This window comes from Sinocyclocheilus grahami, unplaced genomic scaffold (genome assembly GCF_001515645.1).
Source record: "Sinocyclocheilus grahami isolate Dianchi unplaced genomic scaffold, SAMN03320097.WGS_v1.1 scaffold2272.1, whole genome shotgun sequence".
In the NCBI taxonomy this organism is placed as follows: domain Eukaryota; kingdom Metazoa; phylum Chordata; class Actinopteri; order Cypriniformes; family Cyprinidae; genus Sinocyclocheilus; species Sinocyclocheilus grahami.
Window position 1 is genome coordinate 24463 of NW_015507451.1, and position 8493 is coordinate 32955.

The 8493-nt window shown below is 37.5% G+C and overlaps 1 pseudogene; it reads left to right on the top strand.

Moving 5' to 3' along the window:
- Positions 1–8493, top strand: part of LOC107574571 (nuclear GTPase SLIP-GC-like) — a 20392-nt pseudogene that overhangs the window by 8525 nt on the left and 3374 nt on the right.

An 8493-nucleotide genomic window follows, 5' to 3' on the forward strand; every position in this document is an offset into this window, starting at 1 on the left:
CTTCCACATCAGTTTTTTCTGCAGCTTTGTTGCGGTTCATTTTCTTAGTCAAAGAGGATACTCTAGCACGGAGCTCTTTGTTCTGTTCCTCTAGCTTTAAGTTACGCTGAGACTGTTGTGTAGCTAGCGCTAAACCAAATTCTCTGTGGCAGCAGATAATGCCTTTCACATTGTTCTTGCGTATACATACTCCTAGTACCTTTTTACACTCATCTACAGACCAAGTCTTGTCAGGATGGATCTCATATTTCTGAGTTAGTTCTTGTCTAACTTTCTCAGTGACTATTAGGTTCATTTGCACTCCTAACAGTGATTTGAATTCGCTATCTGACCACAAAGGAGTCGCGAGAACACCTTTTTCAGTTGTGGGGATCAGTCTAGCATTCTTCCTAAACATTTTGTGAGTTTCTTTGTTACCACACAATCAAAACACTAAAAATGCTCTGATCAACAGAGGGCACGCTTGTTAACACATCAACTATTGTTAACCTTCCTTGGCAAAGCATATCACAGAGACAAAGGTACAGCTGTGCTTTGAGCTTAAAAAGCCAGATGGTCAGGAAGAGCATAAAAACAAAAGGTCATTATCTCAGACACCTGGGCTTACTGATTTGATCTCCTTAGAAAGGTCAACCTTTTTTACCTCAAAATGTAAAACACAAGGTACATAACTTTTTCAGTATATATTCTATTACATTGGAACCTAGATTTAACATTTTATAAATTTGTAATACCACACTTGCATTCTGTCTTTGCGCTTGCAAATTCCACCGTGTAAATAGCAAATCTGCCATGGCACGAGCACAACTGGCTCTTAAAGGGAATGGGAGATGAGACTCTGATTGGTTTATTGCACGTTATGCCCAAAACACACTCATTACTCATTAAGAGAATAGGGACAAACCTTTTAGACCATGCACCGGGTGCGCCGACTGTTTTTCCCGTCATTAAACTAGCAAAAGTGGATTCGGACACGCCCTAAGTGCCAATTGCCATCTAGCTGTTGGGAATTGTAATTTGATTTTTATTTATAAAATGAAAGACAGCCGAATATCAATAATATCATATAATGTGTATGAATGTAACATTTAACAGCTCGTGGGATGCATGACATCATATCAAATGCAAGTAAACTTTTGAAACATTTAAATTAGCATTATTTTTGGCATAATAAATAATGCTATATTTAATAATGCTGTAAAATAATTAAATAAAATATAAAATAATGCTAATTTAAATGTTTCAAAAGTTTTCTTGCATTTGATAAGTAGCTGCGTGGGCGAAAATTACATGTAAACAATTTTAAGGCTATTTTGGCCATGCTCATCGCTGGTCTGGTTACTGGTAGGACTATAGCCAAGCCGTTAAAATTAAACCACAGATTGCCTCGATTTCACCAGATGGGCTAAAAGCATACTACACGTAGCCTGTCCAATTTAGAGCTAAATCTTGGCTACATATAGACCATGTCATGAAATGACCCTTATATCTTTGTAGATATTATTGACACTGCGAACATGATGGGATATCAACCATCTCATGCACTGCCTGTGAATCAGGTTTGACTATAAGTGGGCTACAAATAGCCGCTCTGACTACGAGCTAAATCGGGGCTACGCACAGGCTACATATTGAACATGTCAAAGAAATGAAACCAAACACCCGGTAAATGCTGTTACTTTGCTTACATGATGGAATATCATACATCTCACAAGTTATTTTGCCAAAAAACGACATGAAACTAAATTCAAGGTTATTTGGGCTAGAAGTGGATTACACATAGACGGACTATATCGGGTCTATAGTTAACCGAGACGTTGAATTGATGGCTATTGCTTGCTGGGTAGTTTCTCTTTGTATTGGGGAAAAGTGGACAGGTGACACATAGCGCTGTAATATAATTATAGTGCTTTATTAGAAACACTAGGTTAGGAGTGAGAGCCACCCACTGTAAGGTTTGTATTTTGGATAGATTGCATACTTAGGGCATTTTATTGCCTTTGCTTTTTTTTTTTTTTTTCATTAGTTAGGTTTTGTATAAATACAAAAAGGTAAATTACATAAATATAAAAATGCCTACATGTCATAATGGATAGTCATTGCATGTATCAGAATTAGGCTACCTATTTGCTAGTGCACGAGCAGATCCGTTTCCTCTCTGGAGATGCGTTCTGTCTTTGCGCTTGCAAATTCCGCCGTGTAAATAGCAAATCTGCCATGGCACGAGCACAACTGGCTCTTAAAGGGAATGGGAGATGAGACTCTGATTGGTTTATTGCACGTTATGCCCAAAACACACCCATTACTCATTAAGAGAATAGGGACAAACCTTTTAGACCGCGCCGGCCGTTTTTCCCGTCATTAAACTAGCAAAAGTGGATTCGGACACGCCCTAAGTGCATTTATGCCATGCGCTTTAGACCTTGCGCTTATATCGTTAAAATAGGGCCTCACATATGGGTTTTTTTCTTTTCTTTTTCTTTTGCTTTACTTTTCTTTGGCACTTTGGGGTTCTGATACATCTGGCATAAACCAAACATCAAGTTCAGAAAAGAACATCATATATGGTCAAGCATAGTGGTGACAGCGTGCTGTTGTGGGGATGCTTTGCTGCTTTAGAGCCTGGGCAACTTGCAATAACTGATGGAAACATGAATTCTGAATGGCTCAAAAAAAGCTACATTTAATTTAGTAGTGGCCTAGTAAAAGTCTTGATTTGAACCTGGTTGAAATGCTGTGGCAGAACCTAAAATGGGTAGTTCATGCTCAATCTCTTCATTGTGTCTCAACTAAAGCAGTTCTGCAATGAAGAGTGGGTCAAAATTCTACTGTTGAAAGACTGATCTTCAATTCATTTGGTTGCCATTATTGCTGCTAAAGTTGGCTGAACCAGATTTTAAGTTCAAGCGGGCAATTAGCTTTTCACATGGGTTTTATATTTAATTTTAAGATCTAAAGCTATTTAGTATGAGATCTTCACAAAAACAGAAAAAATCAGGATGGAGCAATTTTATTGTCACATCACAGTTTTCTTCAAAAATAAGATGTCAGCATGCATAAGCTTTTTTGTTGTTGTTTTATTTATTTTTTATAAGATCAGCCATATTTTTTGAAACACCAGGAGAGGAAATGGATCAAATTCATGGGATGACAAAAAATCATCCTCCACTGGTGCGTGAGCCAAAATTTTTTGTTATTATAGTTAAGAAAAAAAGAAGATCCTTTAATTGATGAACAAAACTGATCTTATTCTAAGGTATACCTGTAAGTTTAAAAAATAAAATATATAAATATATATATAATATAAAAGATAACTGACATTATGATATGAAAATAGTCTGTTGATAGTTGAATCATGTTTTTAATCTGAATGTTCTTTTTAATCCCTCCAGATCTTTCCAACCATCCCACAATGCCTAACCAAGGTATACAATTTTCTAAAATAATAAAATCATTGTGTGTTTGCTTTAAAGTTTGTAACTGATGGGGAATAAATCATAATTTTCTCATAGGCACTAAAAGAAAACGTGATCATGAATCATCTGACTCAGAGCCACCACTTACAACAGGCAAGTACATTCTGAATCTTTCCATTCTTAATCTGGCACTACTAGAGTAATTTAGCCTAGAACGTCTACATAATTTATTCACAATGTAGCTACAACAAATGTAAAGCGGTCATGCCAGACATTTTCTTAATTTAATTATTTTTTTCTGAAGTGGAAAGATGCCTTTTGCACACATTCTGGTATAATTATACCAGCAGGGGCTAACAAGAATATGATGATATGTAGGCAATAGGTTTTACAGAATTCATTATTACATATACAATGTGGAGTTTTGTAAAGATAGGCCTTTTGTCATTCATATAATGCATTTATTTAAACAATAATCCTCATTGTGACCATTTCCTTCTTTGTACACAGATATGGAGATCATGTTGAAGGCAAAGCAAATCATGAAAAGAGTCACTGATAACTTGGTCCACACAATCATTATGCACAAAGACATCATTTCAAAGATAAATAAAATGAATACTGTTAACAGAAAGAAGGCAACCATAGGGATTTTCGGAAAATCTGGAGAAGGGAAGAGCTCCCTATTAAGTGCAATCTTGGGAAAAAAGAATCTAGTGCCGTCTGGTTGTTTTGGTGCCTGTACAGCTGTTATTACTCAGGTGGAAGCCAATCTGACTGACTCCAACTACATAGCAGAGATCGACCTCTTCTCTAAAGAGGTTTGCTCATTTATACTGATCTTACCATGCCTTTAATGAGAGTTTTTAATAAATATATAAATAAATCACAATTGAGGAAATTAAATAAAGCCTTATTTTCTATATTGTACTTCTGCAGGAGTGGGAGAAAGAGTTGAAAGATCTTCTTATAGTTTTATCAGATGAAAATGAGGACAGGAATGAGGACTTGATTGAAATTGCGGAAGAAAAGATCACTGCGCTGTATGGAGATGATGCAGACCAGAAAACATTAGAAGAGCTCAAGAAAGATGACAGATATGCTGAGACTGAAAAATTATTGTCCATCAATAAGGAAACTGAAAACTCAAAGAAGATCTCAAAAAGCGATGTATGTTTTAGGACACTAATATTTAGTGTTTCGTAAAACAACAACAACAACAACAATAATAATAATACATTTATTTCTCTTTTTTTTCCAAAATTAAAACAACTTATTTCCTCAACAGGTCTCTGAATTTGCCAGTGATGTTGCACGCTACATACTGAACAGTGAAGCATGTTCTGGTGGCTGGTACTGGCCGCTTGTGAAGAGTGTGACAATCAAGATACCAGATTGTCGTGAACTCATGGAGCACATTGTGCTTGTTGATATTCCTGGGAGTGGAGACTGCAGTAGGACTAGAGATGACCTGTGGAAATCTGTAAATATATTTATACACTCTTTTGAAAATGCACATTATACAACCACACAATCTAATATGTTACTACAAGCATGTCCTCTAACTCAGTGTTTCCCAACCGGGGTGCCGTCTGTCGAGAGCAGGGGTGCCGTGTAAAAAATAATTTTTTAATATTTTTAAATTGCTAAAATGTTCAAAAGAGCATATATTATATAATATCCATTTCTGATGTCGCCAATAATTAGAGATGCACCGTAATTCCGGCTGCCGAAAATTAGTTAACCGCTCAGGTTTCACTTTCACGTGGTGTGACGCTCTGCGTATTATCCGCTCTATGCGTGTGCCCTCCGCTCATAAAAATAGGTTGGGAAACACTGCTCTAACTGACTATTTTAAATCCTGTAGAAACTGAGAGAGTGCTCTTCTGTGTGGATTGTAAGTGCTATCAATCGAGCAATCACTGATAGAGACCCCTGGGGGATATTAAAGCACTGCATTGAAGAACTGGGACCAGGAGGAGAATGTAAACACATCAACTTCATCTGTACAAAGACTGATGAGATTGATCCAGTAGACTTTATGAGGTTAGAATTATAATTTCTTTGTCATTAAATGGGCTGTGCAGTATTATATTGTGAAATTCCTACAATCTGTCCAGATATCACATTGAGCTGCTCTCTGTATGTTTTTTGACATCAGAATTGTTGACATGCCTTTGGAGATTTTAAGTTGTTGTCAATGTTGTATATCTTTCAAATATTTTTAATCTGTCTGTTTAGAGCTGCACGCCTTCCTGTAGCTCAAATTTCAGAAGAAAAGGTAGACAATTTAATAAAAATATTTTATATACAATATTATATAAAATATTTTTTTTTTTATAAATTTAAGAACATTTAAAAAGTATAAACCTTTAAATATTGAAACTGATTTCACAATTGACCTATATTATTAGGCCCCTTATAATCACATTCACATAATTTTTAACCATTCTTCAGGAACAGAAAAAAATGTGCATAAGTCAAAGAAATGAACTTGCCAAGACAAGGGTGAAAGAAAAGTTTGAAAATTCCAAAATCAAGGTATTTATTGTTACCATGTTTTATTAATAAATTTGGTTTATACGTATACAGTAGTCAACATTTGAAGTGGATCAAAAAAGTTTATCAAAGTTGTCCTAAGACAAGAACACATTTTGGTTTTAGGTTTTAGGACTTTGATGAAAGGTTTTGATCCACTTTAAATTTTGACTACAATATATAATTCTTATTTTATTAGTTTTTTTTCTTTCTTTATCTTTTTTTTTTTTTTAGAAAAGATTCAGCACTGACAATGATTTTCTTCAAGTATTTACTGTAAGTTCTAAAGCATTCTTCGACACCAGTTTAAATCTGGAATCTATCGAAACAGGTAAACTCTCCTTGGTACTACATTACAGTACGTCATTAGGAAACAAAAATCCATACATAAAGTAAAAGTCTGTTCTGTAATTGCTTGCAAATTTTAAATCACAATTTTAAAATTGTTATGAGCCAGACAAAGCACTGACCAAATGAATCCACATCTCACACTTCTATAGAAATCCCAAAGCTGCAGGATGATCTGAGGAGCCTTAACAAGAGCATTAATCGAGAACTGACAAGAGAATATGTCAATGAAGCAAAGGGAGTTCTGTCTCTGATCCAAAGTGTCCAGCTGGATACAGACAAGAAAACAGTATGCATCAAAATGACACAGAATGTTGCCAATATGTTATTCTGTACTTCATTGCTGTTGTATGGATGTGTTTTAGGCTGAAACGAAAGACAGAATCCGCATGGAACTTGAAAACAATCTAATGAAGGCACTAAATGAATTGGACAAATATTTTGACAACGTTTATAATGATTTGGAGCAACGTCTATCAAAGGGAGTGGAAGAATCAGTGCAATCATGTGTTGCTTCCACAAAGGCATTTATAATGCCGGTAAGTGTGACTCAATTGTTGTGAATAATCAACCACTCTTTTTTTGCCCTTTTAACAACTTTTATTTATGTCACTCTGAATATAAATGGACAGATAGCCTATAACACCCTTGAAGCTTTGTTCAGAAAGGGTGGATGCCACTGCCCGAAAAACAGGGACAAAGTTCTAAACCTGAACAAGACATTGGCCAAACACCTTCATGAATACATTGATGAAGATTTCTGTCAGATTTTTCCGTAAGTTCTGTTTTATCATTCTGTAGTCCTCTTTTGTTTTAGAATAAAATGTAATGAAAACTGTTTGCATACTTTTAATCAACATTGTTAATTATATAGTTGACAATTTTGTTTACAAATTATTAACATTAAATTGGAGCATGAGTAAAGATTGTAAATGCAGACCAACTACATGTACAACAATAAATCAGCAAATGACACCGGTGCCTAATATATATATATATATATGTATGTGTGTGTGTGTGTGTGTGTGTGTGTCAGGATTGGACTGTCTTATTGTGTTTGTGTGAATGTTGTGTGAATATTTTAAAATTTCTATTTGTTGTTGAAATATATTCAATTACACAGTGGCTGTCATAACTTGCTTCTTAACAGATTAATTTAAACATACATAAATAATTAAGACAACACTAAGAGGTAAAGAAAAATAATGAGAATATATTTTGCAAAATGCCCTTATCTAGACTTCATTTCACTAGCGATCTTATGGGCTGCTTTACTGAGCTGATCGCGGCCACTCTAGTCAAGCTGTTTCTGATGTTTCTGAAGCGTCCCAGAAGTGGCTCTCTGAGGCTTATAAACAGCGATCTGTCATGCCCCATCAAAGACTGTCAAAATGCCATTTATTGTTTGAATATATACTGTAACGGGGTGAAGAATCACACGACAAATAATCTCAATCAATACCCCGGAGGGTGGATTTATTGGGGTGATAGGTGCTAGTGAGCAAGGTCCAGGTAGGTGCTCCGGTGCCGTGAGTGCTCTCTTCCGTCTTCCCAGTGCAGAGGGTCCGTGCAGTGCTCCTGTGGGGCTGGTCGGTCACCCGCTGCTTTCTTTGGGAAAAAGGAGAGGGCGAGTTAGTGCTCAGTCTCATGGAGGAATCTCCTCGATGGCAGGGCTTGCGTGGCTTATGTAGCCGCCGCCTGATGAGGTGCAGCTGTGACCGATCAGCCTGTGATGATGATGGCCAGGTGCCCCTCGCTTGTTTCTAGGGCAAGGCTGATGAAGCTTCGGGATGCTCGTCACACTCCCCCCCCCAAGCGTCATCCTGGTCCTGTTAACGATATGAGATAGTAGGGGAGAGATAGGGGGGGGGTGGGGAGTGACCCCTGACAGACCTGCGAAAGCTGCCCAGATCCAAGAGAGGCCATCCGCGTTGGCGTTCGCAGCTCCAGCCCGATGACGTACTTCGAAGTGGAAGTCCTGGAGCGCGAGGAACCATCGGGTCACCCTGGCATTGGTCTCCTTGGTGCGGGCCATCCACTGAAGGGGTGTGTGGTCTGTGACCAGGGTGAACTTCCGGCCCAGGAGGTAGTACCGCAGCTCCAGGACTGCCCACTTGATGGCTAGGGCCTCCTTCTCCACCTCGGCGTAGTTCCTCTCGGCCGGGATCAGCTTCCTGCTGATGTAGATGAC